Source organism: Balaenoptera ricei, chromosome 16 (assembly GCF_028023285.1).
Source record: "Balaenoptera ricei isolate mBalRic1 chromosome 16, mBalRic1.hap2, whole genome shotgun sequence".
Classification (NCBI taxonomy): domain Eukaryota; kingdom Metazoa; phylum Chordata; class Mammalia; order Artiodactyla; family Balaenopteridae; genus Balaenoptera; species Balaenoptera ricei.
This window is the reverse complement of record NC_082654.1, coordinates 38,513,356-38,534,857: the sequence shown is the minus strand read 5'-3', so window position 1 is coordinate 38,534,857 and position 21,502 is coordinate 38,513,356. Positions and strand designations below refer to the sequence as shown.

Genomic DNA, 21,502 nt, shown 5'->3' with positions numbered 1-21,502 from the left:
AGTCACAAGGGCAAGGACTACTTTTCCTTTATTCCCACTAATTAGAACACCATATCCTTTTATTGTCAATTATGTACTGACTTTCAACCTTGATAAAGAAGATAGCCTGAAAACGTAGACTATTTCCAACTAGTTCCATAAACTGCTCCTCTGTGCAAATGTAACCATATCTGGTCTCCCTGGAAGAGCTGAAGAATTGCATGATTCTCGCCCAAGTGTTTACATTGAAATTTTTAAATGTTTACTTTTTCAGTTATTTGATAAGATAACCAGAAGTGTATTGAACTTCAAAATTAATAGGTCATGATCTGCTAAATTAGTCGAAAGTACAGTTAATCTTTTCATTAGGGAGAATAAAATTCATGAAATCATTCACCTATTATTGAGAACCTGCTATGTGCCAGACAAGGTGGATTCAAAAGAGACTTAAAGAGTCATGTCCTTAAGGAGTTTCCAGTTCAGCATGACTGCTGGCATATAAGTGTCTAAGGCCTAAGACAGAGTGAAAGGCAAGGTGCTATGAGAACACATGGGAGGAGGCCAGCACACCTGACAGAGGACAGAGAAAGCTTCAAAGGGGCATGACTGGTCACTTCATGTGAGTTCTGATGGACACCTAAAAGTTTGCCAGGGGAGGAAACAGGTAAAGGGCTTTCCAAAGAGAAGGAGCAGCCTGTGTAAATGTCACAGTCTATGGGTACTGTTTAGGAATCTGTGGGGCAGGTCACAGTGTCTGTGTGTGTGTGTGTGTGTTGGGGGAGAGGGTTGACAGGAGGAAGGGACATACCGAGAGGCAAAATAAGAGGAATATTGTGTTTCAAATTTTAAAAACACAAAATTTATAAATAAAGTCTATTAAGAATTTAGAATTTACTATATATGCACCAAAAGTAGGGAGAATCAGCTGAAGTCTGGGACTTATTTTATTTTGTAGAACCAGGTTTATAATATTTGAAATGATGAAAAAGGTATAGAGGTTATTTCCTGGAAAAATCATTCTCTAAATTGGAATGTATGTTGCTAACAAGCATTCACAGAAAGTGGAATGAGCTGGAGATGAATGTATTTATCTTGGACACTGGTGCTTTGGCTACTGAAGCACCAAAAACTCCCTAAAAAACCAAATTACACAAAGCTATCATAAAGGCAATCTCACTTGGGACTACTTTCCCGCACAACTTCAGGGGGCGCCATTCACATAGACTACAACGTGGCAGTTCTGGTCTCTCTTATACAGTGTTTTCATGAAGAGTCATAGAATAAGGCCCATGAGGATTTGCTTGTTTAAAAATCACACCAAAAAATCAAGAAATGTAATAAATGCTATTTGGATTATGGAGCTGATTTAGGTTTTTGATAGGCTGAGTTAGTATATGCTTTTATAATTTTTTAAAAACAGAAAAACTTTGCATAGATATTTTTATTTATATGCCATATTTTGCTTTAAAAAAAGAGGTGGTACAATTATTTCCTTCTTGAATCACTTAAGATATGGATCTTTAAAGACCAGTATCAGATACAAATGTAAAATGTTAAAAGTATCCCCTCACTTTTCTGGAGGTCACTTGATAGCAATATCATCTATCATAGACACTGCAGATAATCTTTTAAGAAAATTAGGTCATAGTTTTAATTTATTATGTTGAATCATAATTTCTTTTTTTCCCCAGCTTTACTGAAGTATAATTGACAAATAAAAATTGTATATATTTAAGATGTACAACTTGATGTATTATATGTATACATTGAAAAATAATCACCATAATCAAGGTAATTAATAAGATCTGCTCTCTTAGGAAATTTCAAGTGTATAATACAGTATAATTAACTATAGTCATGTTGCTGTACATTAGATTGCTAGAACTGATTCATCATATATAACTGAAACTTTGTACCCTTTGACCAACATCTCCTTATTTTCCCCTCCCACCAGCCCCTGGCGATCACCATTCTACTCTCTGCTTCTATGCATTTGACTATTTTAGATTCCACATGTGAGATCGTGCACTATTTGTCTTTCCATAGCCGATAAACTTGAAATGGGTAGAAAAGATCTTTGAGTGGCTAAAATAGATAGCACATAGTACAGACACTGAAGCACAGACTTGGGTGTTCAATGGGAGCTTTTTAATCTCCTGCTTTAGATGGAATTTAAACAAGTTGGATGACTTGATTTGTCGGTGAAACACTAAGGGAGAAAGAAAACTGCTGGGCTCCTATATATTAGCGATTTTAGAACATGACAATTCGTAGTCTGAAAGCAAGGGATGCTGTAGAAACACTCGAAAACCAGACAGGGCTGGGAAAAAGCCTGGCAGTCTGGGGTCACTTAGTGGAGGGCAAATAGCTTTCTGGCTCTTAATAGTCCCCAAGGGTACCAGCTATTAGTTTTCCTGCAATCATTAATGCTCATGATGAAGGCCCCAATATTCCAGAATCAACTCTAATATGCATAAAGTATTAATTGTTGGCATTTCTCGAATGTTCACTGCATACCAAATGCGTTACACGCACACCCCACTTAATTCACACAGCAACCTATGAGGTAGTTACTACTATTCTCATTTTATAGCTGAGAAAGCTGAGCCTCAGAAAGACTGTTACTTTCCCGAGGACAGAAAGCTCGGAGGTGAAGAAACATTCAAACAAAGCAGAACTCCTGAACTCGCCCCTCCAACCCCTTCAGAAATGTTTCCATAAAGACTTAATTTAAGTAAAATAAAACAAAAATGTTTAATAGTCATCTGGAAAATTCACATAAATGGGATAACTCATTCATACATATTCATATATATATACCTATATGTGTGTCTATCTATGTTTAATTTATACACACACATATATAAATCTCCATTTGTAGTAAAGTTTTGATACATTCCAGCTGACATCCCTGTATGGATAAACCACGGTACTATTAAACATTAGACAAGTGTTAAGCAGGAGGTAGCTTAAGGAAAAAAGTTCTGCCTAGAGGTGAGGTGGTAATTTATCGGTGCTGTGTAATTTCATTTGATGAGTGGTAAGTGCCAGATGCCAGATCACATGGCTGGAAAACTGGGCCACTGATTAGCCAGTCTGCAGTTGGGATGAAATCAATCTTGCTGCATTTAGGTGGATTTGCCCATTTTACAATTACCCGATGAGGAAAATATGAAAACATGAAGGGTGTGTTGGCAACCTCCTTCACCCATGTGAAGTAGAGAGCCCTGCAGTGGAGGAGCACGTAATTGTCAAAGCCACAATCTCTCACAGTAATGCAGCCTTTGGCTATGCTTCCAGCCACAGTGAGGAACCACAGCTCAATGACTGTGTTTAAGAGAGATGTCAGGGCTGAAACAACCCCTTGGAAATCCAGGATGCTTGGGCTCACATGTGTGCCAAGGCGGGTAAGAAAGAACTCAAACTGCAGAAGCTGATACTGCGGGTCGCTAATATAATGGTTCTATATACTTAGGTGATGACTGGACTGGACATACAAATTCAAAGCAGAAAAAGCAGTTTTATAGCTAAGTGATTTAAACCCACGTGTGTCTTGTGACTCCTCTCCACCTGCAGAATAAAATGCAAACTCCTCAGCCCCCCATGGAAGGCCCTTCATAACCCAATCTTACCTCCATCCAAGCCTCCCCTCTTGCTGCTTCTCTCACTTTTGCCATGTGTCCTATCTACATTCAAACTAAGGTTCTTCAAGCACATCCTTCTTTGTTGTGCTTCTGTGACTTTGAACAAGTCATTCTGCTTAGTGATGTTGTATTGTTCCCTCTCTTTTCTGCCAAGTAATTTGCTTATCCTTTAAGAACTAGCACAAATGTCACCTGCTCAGAGGTCTTCTTGCTCTGCCAGGCAGGGTAAGTGCCTTTTCAGCATGTTATTTATATCTATTATGTTACTTGCTATTTTGCACTGTAATTATGTCCATGCCTGTCTCCCTTCCTAGACTGCATGCTCTGAAAAGTGAGGGCTGTGATGCACTAATCTTTGTACCCAAGGCTGAAAATGGTGCCTAGCCCACATGAAGTGTGCAATGTTTACTGAGTTTAAAAAAAGACAGAATATCGTACACATAGTTGATCAAATGGTGTTCATAGGGAACCAGCTACACAAAAAGTGTTGTTCAGTGGCTCCCACAGAGCTGGCAGAAGCTCAAATGGAAGAGCTATTGTACTTAGAAGGCTCTCAGTAATGATAAATGTCTCTGCGAACTGCTATATGTGAGTGTCTCCTATGTCATGTATTAAATTAAACTACATAAATTTGCTGATTCTGTAGGTCAGAAATGGTAAAATACTGTCAACTTTTATATGATTTAACCTAGTAGTTTCTTTTTAGAATGATTATTAATTGTGAAAAGTCACACAAAAATAGTCTCTTGGGGGTGAGAATGAAATTAAAGATGAAAAGAAAGAAGGAGGCAGACAAGTAGGCTAAATGGGTATTTCCACAAAATTATAGTCGATGGTTAGCAAAAAAATTCAGTGACACACATGACAACGTACCTTCTTTCTTCCAAACCTATGTTGACAGCTAAAGCTTGTCCTTGGACTGTCAGAAGTCTACCCATAGAACAATCTCATTGATTTGGCCTACACGGTGGCTCTATTTTAGGGTGACCAGTTCTAGTTGGCCGTTCAGCCCATTTGTTGACTTTCTGAAATATGGCACTAGGTGATATTCAAGTGAGCTAGGCAAGAATTAAGGTCTCATAAGCTTTAATCCTAGCTGTGCAACTAACTTGAGAGAACTTAGACAACCTATGAACAATCAGGTGCTTGCTGCAGCTTGTTATGGATGTAGATTATACTGCATTTCACTGAATCTAAGGCACCATCAATATTTTAAGCACCAATGAGAAATTTTTTTAAATGGTGTCAGCATGACACAAAGCTTTATTTTATGTTTACTAGAGAAGTTCTTTTAGAATTATCTACATGTAGATCTTTTGCAAACATAAAAAGGAAATAAAAGAGGAATAAGTTGGTTAGCTTTTCCAGAATCTTCACATTCAGAGTTTGACTTCTGTGAAGCACTCTTTCACTAAGGGTGTCAATGTCCATGCTCTTCCCCACATAATCTGTCCTCTGTGCAGCCTTGAGTACTGGCCATGCACCATTTCTTACAAGAGTGCTCCACGGAATTGTCCTTTCTGGGGTTTTCCTCCAAGACGCTGATACCTGTTCTTCAAGTTCTGATTGTGCACTTTCTCTCCAGTGGTAAAGAAAGGTTTTTAGGTAGCAACCAAGGCTCATATTCTTTTCTCAAATGGTCCTTAAATTATTTGTTACTTTAAATATCAAGGGGTTGCGGTGGTGGTCCCACTGTTAGACCACTAAAAATAACCAAATTCACATGTGTGAACACTACATCTTGACTGTCTCCTGGTGCATACCGATTTGATGGCACCTTACAATTGATAAAATATGGCAAATATTAAATAGGGTAAGAGAAGAAGTACTTGTTATGCACTTACTAACTTACTAGTTAGTAAATGCATAACTAGGACAAAGATACTGAGTGGCAGAATCCTTTAAGCAGGGCCTTTTCAGGCAAGCAGCATCTCAGTGTCAGGATTTCTAAGGTCTTCAGCATTGCTGGTTTAAACCCTCCATTTTCTCAATTCACCCAAATGAGCAGCCTCAGGTGAAACTGACAGAGATGGACTGGTCATCACAGAATCGATTTGTTCATTTACAAAAGTAAATGTACCGATTCCAGAACCGAATCTTGTCGTCTGCCCAGACCATTCATCTTAGTAGGCAAATTTCCTCAACTGTAACATAGATTATAGGGGTGACACATGTGCGGTATCTCCTGAAAGACATCACTAATCAATTGTGGCATTCTTCTCCACTGAGCCCAGAAGTGGCCTCAGCATCCTTCTCACTTCATCGCTTCAGGCAGCCACTACCAGTCAATTGGAGTTGGCACTTGAGAGGAATCCTATATACCAATCCTGGGTTAGAAGATTGCAGAGCAAACACGTAATTAGAAATAAGAGAATTAAATATTCTTTACTGTTTTTTCCCCTTCTTTTCTCGTTAAGCCAGGAGAGTCTGATGCATTGCCTTTGTCCAAAGCAGAGATATTTCAATGCCAAGAAATAGAATCACATCAGGAGCCATTTCCTCTAATGATGCTGGAAGCTCAATTCCAATTCCTTCTAATAACCTTCTAGTAACCTCCTTCTAGACCACTGCCCTTCCAAGGGTCACATCGGGTCTTTGACTGCTGGGTGAAAATGAAATACATATATTTTGGCTACAACCATAGTTCTATAAAACTGTGCGTTACAAGTATCAGGGCTTGTAGGAAGATAGAGTTGGTGCAGGTAATTCAAAACCTAAAGAACTTTGAAAGCACTAACAAAAACAATAAAGTAAAGTGACTAGCAAGATTAATAACATTTTCCCAGCCTCTGAATCTAGGGACATCTTTGCAGCCTAAACTCTGGGGCTTATGCTTCCTCCTTTGAGATGTAATAGGTCCTGAGCGGAAGCTGCTTCTGAAAGAGACCAATTTGACCAAAATTAAAAATACCCAGGATATAGCCTTCTTCATCAGTCCATCATTTTACCAAAGGGGAAATGTCTTTGTGGTTTTTTCATCGGCACTTACGCTTTTGCTGAAGAGTGTAAGATGGTGGAAAACCCCGTGGTTCTTGAGGCCTCCGTAGCAGCCACTATGGCACTAAAGGAAGAGACCTCTGGAGATTTTCAGTTTTTTTCTTAAGATTTTCATATTTGCTGAAGCAAATATTTGTTTGCTTGTGAGAAAACGTAAACATGTACAAAACCAATACGATTCCCCTGTGGTACTACTGCCCTCCTATTTCTCAACTGCATTTGAAAGAATTCACATTAAAACAACGCTCTGGTGTTATAAAAGACTGTAGGTAATTTTATTGTTTGCGTATGTTCCTCTACATTCTTCAGGGTCACTTTATTTAAACTTGGGTATGCCTGAGTCTTGACGGCAGATGGAGATGTCTAAACCATCACTTGTGCTTTTGATACACACACTACATCTTTTTAATCGGTTTTTAATCAATTCCAACGTCAGAGGGTGACTTTCCTTAAACTGTCCCTGGATTTCAAGGAAATCTTATTGTCTCCTAGTTGCACACTAACTTGATTGGGGTAAGCTCTGAGTAATAATATCTTTGTGTTGGCACTTCCCCTGTCCATTGTGTTTGTGAGGTACTGACCACACTGGCAATATGAATAGCTAGGAGGCCTGAGATGGTATGGAGCTGATTCATACATTTCCTCACTTCCTCTACTCTGCTGCCAGTGTAAACCTGAACCCATGCCATAGTACATAAACAGCAGAAATTGAATATTTGGTTAACTTATTCTTTTATAGCCCCTATGCAAAGCTCAAAGGTAGTGGTTCCCAAAAGTCAATCTATGGCAAGAAGAGAAAAAATAAGGATTATGAACTTTTTCATAGAGCAAAATGTATTCTATTTATACATTGTTATGAGGTGATATCTTTACTACATATTTTTGGGTGGGTTATTCTTTGCATTAAATTCTTGTAGCTATGCTTTACTTTTTAAATTCTTAATTGCAGAATAAAAAGATAGCAATATGATATTGGTTCCCAAAATATTTCGAGGGATTTTACTAGTCCATGAAGTAAACACGCTTGGAACCACTGCTCTGGGGCGAGGTGCTTGATGTGGCTCAGAGCAGAGTCTCTGTCAGCCTGAGGAATGTTGCCCGTAAAAGAGGGGTTGGGGAGCAGCAAAGGTCGGCTTTGCAAAACTATCAGTAATCTCAAGTAACACTGGACAACCTAAGTTTGGACTTGGTGAGTGGATGAGTAATTTTAAAAAATGGAATAAAATCTTGTGTAAAACTTATTTCCCAGAAACTCGCACAACCTCCCTTTTATACAAATATTAATCTAGATAGACCTAGAATCTGGGGTAAAACATTTTGTTTGTTTTCCTGAAGCGAAATTTTCAGGTAGTAATCATAAAAGGTGTGGAGAAAAATAGGAATGGGGGAAAAAGACTTGATTAAATGTGGAATACATACCTACCTCCAAATTGCAAGTACCTAGAAGGTAAACGTGGTTTGTATTGATTCTCTGTTTACAACTCTCCCCATTCTTACCGTATTCCCAAGGTATTGATTATAAGCATCTATATATGCCTGTTTACTAAAACAAGGAGAAATGTAAATAAATGAACGAGAGACCATAACTTATGCTGATGTCAATGGAAATGTTTGTTTACATATTTATAGATGGGGAACTAGTCCAGGCTCTCTGAAAAAGATGAGACTGCAGTGTTGTGTCAATAGTGAAGAATACTACTGACGCTAAGTAAGTTTCTGTGATACAGGAAAGGGAGATCTGAGAAATGAAAGTCGAATACAGATTTTTTTTTTTAACAGTACAAAATGTTTTCTGTTGGCCAAATTAAAAATGTAATGTGTCTATCCCTTTCTCTTATTTTTATTTTATTTTAAAAAAATTTTTATTTATTTATTTATTTATTTTTGGCTGTGTTGGGTCTTCGTTTCTGTGCGAGGGCTTTCTCTAGTTGGGGCAAGCGGGGGCCACTCTTCATCGTGGCGCGCGGGCCTCTCACTACCGCAGCTTCTCTTGTTGCGGAGCACAGGCTCCAGACGTGCAGGCTCAGTAGTTGTGGCGCACGGGCTTAGCTGCTCCGCGGCATGTGGGATCTTCCCAGACCAGGGCTCGAACCCGTGTCCCCTGCATTGGCAGGCAGATTCTCAACCACTGCACCACCAGGGAAGTCCCTCTCTTATTTTTTTTAAGGTCCCTCTGGAGTTTGATGAAAAGGCAATAAGATGTTGTTGATTCCTCTACATTTAACTCACCAAATTACAATTCGGTAAGAGATATTTGATGTTTAAAAGGCTTTTGAGTCCTCAGAAATAGAAAGCTATGGGTACTGTGTTTTATTCATTCTTGTATTTCCAGCATCTCCATTTACATCTCCATTGTACATGGTTGGTATCGAATAAATGTTTGCTCGAAGGATGTATGTACACGGGCCACCAAAAAACTAATTCAAACTTTTGAAAGCTTTAAATTCTCAGTGGTCAAGTGGTCTTTAAATGTGGTGGAATTTTCTTCTCTATGAAAATAACTTTCCTTGGTTTCTCTGTCTCTGAATTTTTCTTTTTCCTTCTGTGTCATCACACCTCACCATTCTAACTCCTTTCTTGAGCAACTTCATTGTCCAGGAAACAACTATTCTGGTGTCCATAATCCTTGCGCTGACACTTACGTCATCACTCCTGGAAAGCTGAATTCTCTATCTCTAGCTCACATTTTGTGGAGTCCAGGCAAAGGCACTAGGAATATTTGAATCAGTCTGAATTTCAAATAGGTAGTAAAGATGGTTTCATATCCAGATAATTCACCCTCATCTCATAAAATGCCATTGTATAAAGAACACCTTGAAAGGGGTATCAAATAGAACTGGATGAATGTGTACGTGTGAATGCCTATGTGTGTGTATAAAGGGATATACAGATGTCTGCCTTTGTTTCAAAAGATGGAGACCATAGTGACACAGCCTATGCTATTTCCATAGATTACAGCTAAACTGCACTGCTCCTGCACAGACATAAAGTCTAAATAATCCTTTAAATAACTTCTTCCCTCGGAGATGGTAAATACATTCTTGAAAGCTATAGGTGTGACAAAGGATAAAAAACACAAATTTTCTGGATGACCTAGCCAATTTATGTCTAATTTTTTTATCTTTTAAAAATTCTTTCTTAGAAGAGTCAACTCTCCATGTGCAGATTTTTTGTGGCACAGCCAGAAATCACAGACATATGGAATATATTTGTTACATTCTTAAGAAAAGTGTTGATAAGGATTATTTCTTAACCATATACCGCATATTATTGAAGATAAGTGATACTCAGAACTGGGATAATAATGATACATTCAGGGTGCTGATGATACCATTTGATCTATTTTTTGGTATATTTCCTTAAAAAATATTGTACCTCTTTTGGCCACTCGTGCTTGAGGCTCTCAATCCTATATCATGTTATAGTACTTAATATTCATAAAGAGCTTTATCAACACATGGTTGATTTCCTGCAGAGATGGTACATTTTAAATTGGTTCTTATGTGTTATGTGCATCATCTTATCTTGCCTCTGTTCTACTCATCTCTCCAGTGTTCTATTATATTTAACGGTGATTTCATAAACCCGTTTCTTTGTTGTGCTTTAGGGAAAGGTTTGCTTGTATTTTGGGCTTCTGGCTACAGAGCTCTGTATCTGGTACACAGAGAGCTGCTGTAAAATTACTATTGGTTGCAATACCCTAGGTGTGAAGAAAGTGATGTGGTTTGGTCAATTCTCAGTGTGGCTTTTCTCTTTATTGGTATTTGTCTATTCTATTTTAATAAAACATTGGGTAGATGCAGGCAGAATGTGCCACAAATCAATTCTATGATCCATGTAGCAGCTTTAGTGGGCTCGAACTGCAAAGGACATACTTTGCTGAAATTGTATATTCAATTGGTGATGTCTACACTGAATTCTTTTAGACCTATTCTGTCTTTTAAAGTCCTGAAAACACTGGAGCAGTCTATTTTGATGAGGACTTATTCAGAACAAGCACACAATAAAGAATGAGATACTGTTTTCTCTATAGTACTGTGGCAGTAATAATGGACAAAACAACAGTCGTACTACATTTCCCTTTAAAGTTTTTAATTTAATAGAAAGTCGCTCTGTCCTTCAGCAAGTTTTAGTATATTCATTCATTAACTCTTCAAATATTTGTTGTGTTCCTAGTAGCTGCCGAGCCCTATATAAGGTGTGAGGGTACAAAAACCAGTTCCTACTTACAAGGTGATTTAACAGACTTGAATCCTTTTGTTTTCATCTAAATATAAATGTTGCATCACAATCTCTCAAACGATCCAATTGCTTGGGCTCCAAGGATGTAGAGGGCCAAAAATGCTTTTGATTTTGAGTCGAGAGAAAAACTTAAAATCATCTTTCCTACTCAGCTAAGCCTAATCACTACTTCTCCCCCACTTAAGTTAATAGCTGCTTAATTTCCCACTAATTCAATCCTTCTTCATCCCTTCCCGCATTCCCTTTCCCTTCTTCTTGACAAGCCAGAAGCATGGCCATTATTTCTTTCTGGTTCTCATTCATGTTGAACAGACACAATAGCTTTTTGTTTGGGTTCTGCAATTATGGCAAAAAGATTGCAGCCATTTTGATCTTCAGGTCTAGAAACAACCTTCTTTCTACTTTTAATACTGTGAAAATAAAAGGGTCAATGCTTGTGCTCCTCAGACAATAGTGGAGGTTAAAAAAACAAGTGGTTTTTAAAGTCAGATTAATTGAGGTATAATTTACATACAGTAAAATTCACTCTTTTTTATGTGTACTGTTCTGTAAATTTTGACAATGTACACAGCTGTGTAACTACCACTATAAAACAATATAGAGAATGTTCTCATCAGCTTCCCCCAAATTCCCTTGTGCCTCTTTTTTTAGTTAACCCCATTCACCCAATCACAGCCCCTGGCGTGAGTGTTTTGTCCCTACAGTTTTGCCGATTCCAGAAAGTCATACAAATAGAATAATACAGTAGGTAGCCTATGAGTCTGGATTCTTTCACTTAGATAATGCTTCTGAGATTTACTCATGTTATTGCAAATATTATCAGTTTGTTCCATTTTATTACAGTGTAGTTTTGCATTTATGGATGTGCAACAGTTTTGACCATTACCAGGTCATTAATATTTGAGATATTTCTAGTTTTTGGCTATTATTAATAAAGCTGCTACAAACATTCACATATAGTTTTGATGTGGATATATGACTTCATTTCTCTTGGGTAAATTCCTAAGAGTGGGCTTGCTGGGTCATTTGGTAAGTGTATATTTAACTTTGTAAGACACTGTGAAACTCTTTTCCTAAGGGGCCATGCCATGCTGCACTCCCACGGTGATACGTGAGAATTCCAGTTGCTCCACATCCCCGCCAGCATTTGGGGATGAATTTTTGATTTGAGCCATTCTAGTAGGTGTGCCATGGTATCTCATTGTCATTTTAATTTGCATTTCCCCAAGGACCAATGACGTTCAGCATATTTTTGTGTGCTTGCTTGCCATCCACATCTCTTCTCCTTTTTTTTGTGGGTGGTAAAATACACGTAACATGAAATTTATCATTAGTAGTCACTGGCAAACATTTATCTATTTTCTGTCTCTATGAACGTGCTTATTCTGGATATTTCACATAAATGGAATCATTCAAGATGAGGCCTTTGTGTCTGGTTTCTTTCACTTAGCATAACATTTTCAAGGTTCACCCATTCTGTAGCATGTACCAACTTCATTGCTTTTTATGGCTGAATGATATTCCACCTTATGGGTATACCACATTTTATTTATCCATTCATCAGTTGGATTGTTTCTACCTTTGGCTATTGTGAATCATGCTGTTATGAACATTTGTGTATTCAGTTTTATGTGAACACATGTTTTCATTTCTTCTGGGTTTATACCAAGGATTGGAATAGATTGATCATACTGTAATTCTATGTTTATTTTATTGAGGAACTGCCAAACTGTTTTCCACAGTGGCTAAACCATTTTATATTCCCACCAGCAAGGTAATTGGAGCATTCCAATTTCTCTATATCCTTACCAGCACTTATTTTTCGGTTTTTAAAGAAATTATTGCCATCTTAGTGGTTGTGAAATGGTATCTCATTTGGTTTTAGTTTGCGTTTCCTTAATGACTAATGATGTGGGCATCTTTTCATGTGCTTGTTGACCATTTGTATCTTCTTTGGAGAAATGTCTATTCAAGTCTTTCAAGTCTTTTGCACAGTTTTAAATTGAACAGTTTGGCTTTTTGCTATTGATTTATAAGAGTTCTTAATATATTCTGAATAGTAGACCCATATCAGACAAGTGATTCACAAATATTTTCTTCTATTCTAGGGTTGTTTTTTTCACTTCCTTGCTAATCCTTCTGTGCACACAAGGTTTGCATTTTGATGAAGTCCAAATTACCTACTTTTTTTTCTTGTTACTTATGCTTTTGGTTTTATATTTAAGAAACCACTGCTGAATACAAGGTCATAAAGATTTACCGCCTATGTTTTCTTCTAGGAGTTTTATGATTTTAGTTCACATATTTATGCTTTCAATCCATTTTAGGTGAATTTTTGCATGTGGTGTAAGGTAAGGGTCCAATTTCATTCTTTTGTATATGGATATCCTGTTGTTCCAGCACTATATGTTTAAGAGACTATTCTTTTTCCATTGAATGTTTTGGGGAACCTTGTCAGAAATCAACTCACCACAGGTATGGGTTTATTTCTGGGCTCTTGATTCTATTCCATGATCTATATGTCTATTCTTATGTCATTACCACACTGTTTTGATTATGGTAGCTTTGCAGTAAGTTTGGAAATCAGAAAGTGTAAGTCCTCCAACTTTATTCTTTTTCAAGATTGTTTTGGCTATTTGGGGTCCCTTGCAACTCCATGTGAATTTTTGGATTAGCTTTTCCATTTTTGCAAAGGCCATTGGGATTTTGATAGACACTGTAATAAATCTGTAGGTCACTTTGGATAATACTGTCATCATAAAAATATTGAGTCTTGCAAACTATGAACATGAGATATCTTTTATTTATTTAAGTCTTCTTTAATTTCTTTCAGCAATGTTTTGTGGTTTCATTGTAGAACTCTTACACCTCCATGGTTTAATTCACACCTATCCTTTGTGAAGTGCTCTTTCAAATCTTTTGCCCAGTTTTAAATAATTGGGCCATTTGTTTTCTTATTACTGATTTGTGAGTGTTCTTTATATATTCTGGATACCAGTCTTTTATCAGATATATGTTTTTGCAAACATTTTCTCCAAGTCTGTGGCTTGTCTTTTCATTTTCCTAACACTGCCTTTCAAAGACATTTTTAAAATTTTGATCAAGCCCAATTTATCAATTTATCCTTTTATGGTTTGTGATTTCTGCATGCTATCTAAGAAATGTTTGCCAAACCAAAGATTGTAAAGATTTTCTCCTATGTTTTCATCTAGAAGTTTTATAGTTTAAGGTATTATATTTAGGTCTATGATCCATTTTTAGTTAATTTTTGTATACAGTGTGAAACTTGGACTTTTGAATGTAAAAGTGACATATTCAGTTTCTATTTTGCTGCTCACTTATTGCATCATGTTAGGCAAAACAGTCAACTTGAACCTCAGTTTCCTCATTTAAACAAAGATGCTTCCTGATCTGTCAGAATTGTTGTGAGGATCAAATGAAAACAAGTATAAAAGTACTTTCTAAAATCAGAGTATAAACGTTAATTATTATTTCTAACTGACAGCAGCCAACAGAATGATGGTAGAAGAATGTGTCATAATTGGAGGAAAGCCAGATCTCAATTACCAGCAGTAGAATGAGTGTTTAAAAGCACTAGATTTTTAAATAGACCTGTGTTTGAATTCCATTTTTGCCACTTCCTAGTAGAAGAACCTCACACAAGGCACTGAGCTCTCAACTCCCCAACTTTCTGACCTATGCAGTGGGGAAGGAGTATAAACCTTCACAGGGTAGAGATGAAGAGAGTTACATACAGAGCCTAGTGAGCTACACAGAGTAGGGGATTAATAAATGGCATTTTTGAGAGAGAGAGAGAGAATGATTATGCATATACACTCTCTAATAAAATGATGATGTACATTGTCATGGTTTATATGAATGCTATAACAGATGATGGCAAGATCAAGATGAAAAGCAAGAATGTATCTTGCACTCTCCTGCCTCTGGGAAAGTGTACACAACGTTAGAACATCATTCCATCATCATTCCCTTTGCCCCTCTGACTTAATCTTGTAGGATTTAGCTCAAATGACATGTTCTTGTAGGAAGCTATTTATTACCACTTTCTCCTCAAATCTGTTCTCTGTGCACACAGTACATTGTGTATCCCTTTCTTAGAACAAACTGTACCATATCATGATTATCTGCTTATTGGTCAGCCTTGTTGATTATATGGGAAGGTCCTTGAATGAAGGGAGCTGTCTTTGAGTCTTTAGAATCCAGTATAAAGTCTGGCACATAGAAGGAACTCAATAAATGTATGTTAAATGAAAAGATGAATATATATTATTAATATCTAATGTCGGTATAAATAGCGTTTGTTAACTGAACTTTTTAGTTCAGCTTGTTAGTTTTAGAGCATAATACTGATGTCTACTCTAAACAGACCAAGTGGACTTCCCTTTATGGGAAAGGGCCTATTTCTTTTAGGTTGTCCACACCCATATAATAACATCCATCATCCAGTTTTCAGTAGTAATACTGGGTGCAGATGAATATATTTTGCATTTGTACAGGAAAAATGACAGACTCCTTTTTAAACTTTTCTGTAAAGTAATGCTGTTCAAAATAGCTTTTTTGAAAAAGTGTGATGCTGACTACGTGGCAGGTAAGTTCCTGTCATGAGTACTTGAAAAAAAAATGATTTAATTAAATTCATATGTGTTAAAACGTTTAATAGCTCATATAATATGCAATTTTATGAAAAGGGGAAATATCTGCCCATATAAACTTCAATTAAACTGTGACTGAACATCCCTAATTCAATGATCAGAATTTCTCAGCTGATGATCTCATGCATATGTAGCTACCTCAGAATAAAGTGAAGCAACTGGCTAGTTCTGTGCCAGTGAGAAAGAGGTGAGAGATTACTCAAAGGAATGCTCAGGACTGACACCTGTTAGATTTCCTGCTCTTGGTAGATTGGGTCATGCCATAGTCCATCGATCCCAAAGGGCCTGTTTTGGCTCTCCATATGTTACCATAAACTTATGGCACATAGGCAAGAGTGCTCTTGTGGCCATTATTTCATGCTAGGAAATTTTGACTCATGTCATAAATTGTGTTAAATTACCAGACAAGATAGTTTTGGAATGAATGGCAAGAAGCTGAAAAATCTATAAGCTGAAAAAAACTGACAAGAGTTCCTTGTCCTTGTGTCCACAGGGATATACCACTTTTATTTCATCTTGTCTGATGTTAACGGTCCCTATGGTATGACTTAGTGTCACAGCCCCTGGCATTGAGTCAGTCCTTCTGAAGTATCCTTGTCCAGAACTATCTGTGTATGTGAAACAAAGAGAAAAGACAGAGACTCTGAAAAGAGAAGAGAGTAAGAAAAAATAAAAAGTAGGACAGCATGTGGGCATGAAGAGAGGTACCAGAAAAGAGAGCAAGAGACACACAGAGCTCATCTACTAAGAAATAACCATGGAATCACTTTCACCCACCTCCTCTCCTCCTCCTCCTCTTGCTACCCCTATTTAATAATATTAATTGAGAACTTGCTTTGTGCTAGTTTTGTAGTAAATGTTTTCTACTGTGTTCTCCCCTTTTATTCTGACCACAACCCTATGAGGGAGGTTCAGTTGTACCATTTACAGATGGGGCCCTGAGGCTTAAAGTTACAGTCTAGCTTCTCAAAGGCACAGGGAAAGCTGAGGTTTAAACCGAAGTCTGTCTGACTCCAAAGTCCAAGATCATAATTACACCACGTTATCAAAAATCCAGGAATTACAAGGCACAAATATGGGAGAAAAGTCTTAGTGGCAGAATGACCAAAAGAGCATGATTTTATCCTAGAAATAAATTACAAAACAAAACATCTAATGTATTTAACTGATAAACACAACTGATTATTGTCTTTCAAAGCACTTATCCTAGAAGGCCTTATAGTTAAATCTGTAGTGATGCACTGCCCAATGTCTTTTAGGGGTAGCAGCTTTTAGAATCAGCTTACTAGACACATTAAAACAGATTAAATACAAACAGCTATATTTCTTTAGTTCTATAAAAACATTTAAGAAAATTGTCAAGATTGGTCATCCATTTTATTAAAAAGATTTAAGTCCAAATGACTTTGGTTGTTTCTAAAACATTAAATTCAAGCTCAGCTTTCAAAGACCTGACTCAACTGATTACATGCTGAGGAATATGTGTCAGGCTCTGAAAGAGATGCCTGATCTTGTTGAAATAAGGGTGTGGCTTATTAGGGTGACTGACTATGTTGAAGGGGGCAATCATTTGGATTCATAATTTTGGTATAGTCATACAATCAATCAGTCACCGCTTTTCAGTTTCAACCTGCCTAAGAGAAGAAAATGAGGATAAAATAGAAAATACGTAAGAAAGAAAAGGAAAAAATGGAAATATCAATTACGACCTGATCTTCCAATGCTGAAATCAGACACAGCTACTGGCCAGAAATTAATCTCATGAGGGAATAATGTAAGTATGTGGGTGAACTCAGGCTTTTCTGTGTACACATCCCCCTCCGCCACCAAACACAAACCTCTAAAGAAAATTCTGGCCTTAAGCTGTTGCACATTTCCTCTTTTCTCTTTTATTCCTTCTAACTCCTGGGCAGTACTATGTCAACCAAGGTAATCAACTGGGGAAGACCTGAGGAAGCCAAAATGGGGAATTTGCATTGAAAAGGTCTAAGATTTACTTTTCTAAGATGGGGGGGAAAAAAGATAGAGTTAAAAGTGAGGAACGTGAATGGGAGGCTGAAGAGAGGAAAGAAAAAAAGAGATAAGCCTGCATGACTGATTATCAGGGAAAACTGTGGAAAACTAGAGTTAAGGGTGCAAAAAGATTTGAGGGAGCTTCTAGACGTGGGATATATAAGGAATGAGAAGAGAAACTTCAAAAAGTACTGCTAAGGATGATGAATTTTGGATATTCTTTAAAGTTCTATAGAAGATACTAGTAAAGATGAGAGTTACTTTACATTCCTTTTGGTTGTTGAATTTTGTTTCTTAGACTACAACACAAGACTGGGCTAACGAGGGGTTCTTGATTTGTTTGGGTTATAGGAATATAATATTTACAGCAGGTGTCCTTAATGCTGGATTCATGGGAGGACTTTTAGGTTGCTTATACTGATAAATTTTCATAATTAGATGCAATTTTGTGTTTATGTGTACATGTATATTTTGAAAGGATGAACATCTTCACATTCATAGCTTTGATCAGATTCTTAAAGAGTTCATCATACTTCTCTTTAAAGAATATAAAAGGACTACCATTGAGGAGAGAGAAAGTACAGTCTCAGGGTAAAAGACCAAGTGAAAAAAACCTAACTATAGAAGATAACTAATTTCTAACTTTACAGCAAAAGCTTAATAGTCTAGTCCAAATCCATTTATTTTTGCCAAAGATACCAAGGTATTCATTTACCACCTGACTCTCCTACCCCCCTCAAACTCCTCTCTTGATCTCCTTGGTATTTGAAATAGATTCAGTGATTTTATAAAAATAAAGTAATCCATGAATGTGCTAAGTGAGAGAAAAAGCCACTGAAATTTTCAGGAACTACAGAAAGATGGGGGAAAATTAGCATTAAACTCGCAGGCAAATCATACATTTACTATAGTTTGGGAAAGGCATCATGATAGACTCTGAAACAAAGGAAGGCATAGCGAATAATTGTGGTGAGAGTATTAGGGTTATCAAACTGATTAAGTGTCCCCTGTCAATGTACATGGAAAGGTGTTTTCAGTTATTACTCTTCTGCTGAATGGATTAATATATCATACTCGTTACAGAAATCTTAATTCAATGCATCACAGCCTAGGCATCAAGTTATATTAACTGGATAAACATTTAAATAATGGAAGGCAAATATCTGCAAAAGGGAGGAACTGAGCATCATGAAAAATCTGCCATTGCTTTGTTATGTTTGTTTGAACCACCTACTCAAGTGTTTTATTCAAACCCCAAATGGGAGGCACAGAGCAGCTCCCAAGTCTTTCAAACACGCCTTCTTTCTTGATCTGCCTCTTTCCTTAAAAGCAGCACCCACAAAAAAGCAGCGTTATCTTACTCAAGACAAAAAATTTGATTTAGTGTCTTAGGAGAAGGCTTTCAGCAAAGATTAGTCTCTAGGATTCCATGGGCAGAGTATTAGACATGTCCTAGGCATTCGTTAAATGCTTATGGAATAAACGACTAACCAAATCTATAAATGAACAACCATCTTTCACCCCCCTGCTGTCACTGTGGATATATGACATTAGAGGCAGCAGAAGGCACGAAGAGCATCATCGGGGAAACAGAAAACTGCCCCCCCACAAAATACTCCCTTCCCTCTTTCAGAGAGCAGCCACTTCCTAAAGTGGCTGCTCTTAAAGCTTTAAAGGGCTGGTGATCTCCCCAGAGGTTTTATGAGAGGAGTGGGAGATACTGCCTCATAAAGGAATCTACCAAAGAATTCGGGGGGAAAGAAGGGTGTGCTAGGCAGAAATAAGGCTCCCCCCACCAAGATGTCTACATCCTAACCCCTAGAACTTGTAAATGTTAAATGTCAAGAAAGAGTTAAGGATACAGCTGGAATTAATGTTGCCAGTCACTGGATCCTGAGATGAGTGTCCTAGATTATGCAGGTGGGTCCCATGTAATCACAAGGGTCCTTTAAGGAAGACTGAGGCAGGAGACAAGGTCAGAGTGATGCAATATGAGAAGGACTTGACCTGCTGTTGCTGACTTTAAAGATGGAAGAAGGGGTCTCAAGCCAAAGATTGTGGGCAGCTTCTAGAAGATGTAAATGGCCAGAAAATGGATTCTCTCTTAGAGCCTACAGAAAGAAACACAGCCCTGCTGACACTTTAATTTTAGCCCACTGAGACCCATCTTAAACCTCTGACCTCCAGAACTGTACGATAATAAATTTGTGTTGTTTTAAGCTTCCAAACTTGCAGTAATTTGTTGCAGCAGCCATTCAAAACAGAGGGTCAGTGAAGAGGAGGGAAGGACCTGAGAGGCAGGTAGACTAGTTTTGTCATTACTAGCCATGGGACCTTAGGGAATTTATTTCATGTTTTTGAGGCTTTGTTTTTCTCATCGCTGTAGTGGGTTAAAACTAGCAACCTCATAAGGCTACTTTTGATGTTAAATGAGATCACATCTTTGAATCGCCCAGCTCCAGGCCTGTTGCACTATGCAATGTGGGTGTTCATCATTGTGATCTCTCTTCCTTTTTTTCTTCCCTACCCTCCACAGTCACTGAGTGCCAGGGTGCAGGGTAGGCAGTACAAAAGAAGAGAAAAATAAAATGCGTGGAGATGGAGAGTCCAGCCTGAGAGGCCTGGGATGGGGAATCCACACCACCCACTGCTTCCTGAGGCAGGGACCCCAGTCCTGCAGTCTATCTAGGATTTTATAAGATGAGGGTTTGAAGGGCTGTATCATTTGTTTGTCAGTGAGGAAGAAGGGAAGGAAGCGGGTGGAGTGGGAAGAACAGGAGAAGGTTTGGGTGAAGCAGGACAGAGGAAGGAGGAAAAGAAATGAAGGGTGAGACCCAGCCTGGAAGAAATAAAGGGCAGGATTCTCCTGCAAGGGGAATCAGAAATGAGGGAAACTTCAAAATCAGTTGGCTGTTCTTTCTTTTTTGTCCCTCTTTCTACACCATCCTTCTCTTCAGTTTAAGCACTATATTAGGCCATATTCATACACAAACATTCATGAATTCATTTCAGGTAGAGCTTGTGTCCTGGGATGGCAAGGGAAAAGGGTGAATTGACATTTATGTTAAATTTCAAGGGTTAAGATGAACCTTTTAAAAACATTGGAGAAGCGTTCTCTTGGGAATAATAACTGAACACTAACTAGCTAAATGTTATTAAGTCTCTGGACCTGTCACCAATTAGCCTTTTTCCTAAGGTGATATGGGAGATCTCTCTCTCTCTCACTCTCTCTATTGAACAATGTAGGTAAGATCTCTGCTATAATGATGTTATGTTCTGTAGAATGTTGGTCAAGGTACTATGAATAGTGGAAAATACAAACCTCTAAATTTGAATGACATCTTATTCCCTTTCAGGCTTTGCAGCCAATGTAGATTTCATGACTTTAAATGTACTGGGATAATTTCAAGGGAGAACATCCAAATTATAATACAAATCATTGTTAGAGTTTGGATGTACTTTGTGTTCAAAGATTTTTTTATTAAATTTTGTGATATTGCACAACTTTGACTAAGCCATTCTGTGGGCAAGTCAAATCTATTTCTACTAACACATTAAATTTTAGGAAATAAGTAGATTTTAACCCATCTTTTCAGTTTATTAATAAATTACTTTGAGGAAGTCACAAGAAGAAACTCAGAAACTATCGTTTCTTCTAAAAGAATGTTTATAAACTGCGAAGTGACTTGCTGTGTAATATATCTACCTTCAAATTATATCAACAAGATTATTTCCTTGTTTTCTTTTTCAGGCCAACTTAAGATTAAGTTAAATATCACTTAAAGACATTAGCTATTGAGATTTTAAAAATTGTTTTAAAAGGAAAAAGTCAAGTCTTTTAAAGTGACCATGGTGTGTTTAAGTAAATATTTTCCCAGAAGGTTCAGTGTATAATTTAACTTGAGAAGATATGGGTAAACACATAGACCTGCTGCAATGTTTTAGGAAGTAATT

The 21,502-nt window shown here is 37.5% G+C and overlaps 1 protein-coding gene across 11 annotated transcripts in view; it reads right to left on the bottom strand.

Annotated features, from left to right (window-relative positions):
- RNLS (renalase, FAD dependent amine oxidase) overlaps positions 1-21,502 on the bottom strand; it is a 307,783-nt gene that overhangs the window by 38,068 nt on the left and 248,213 nt on the right. The window lies entirely within an intron of this gene.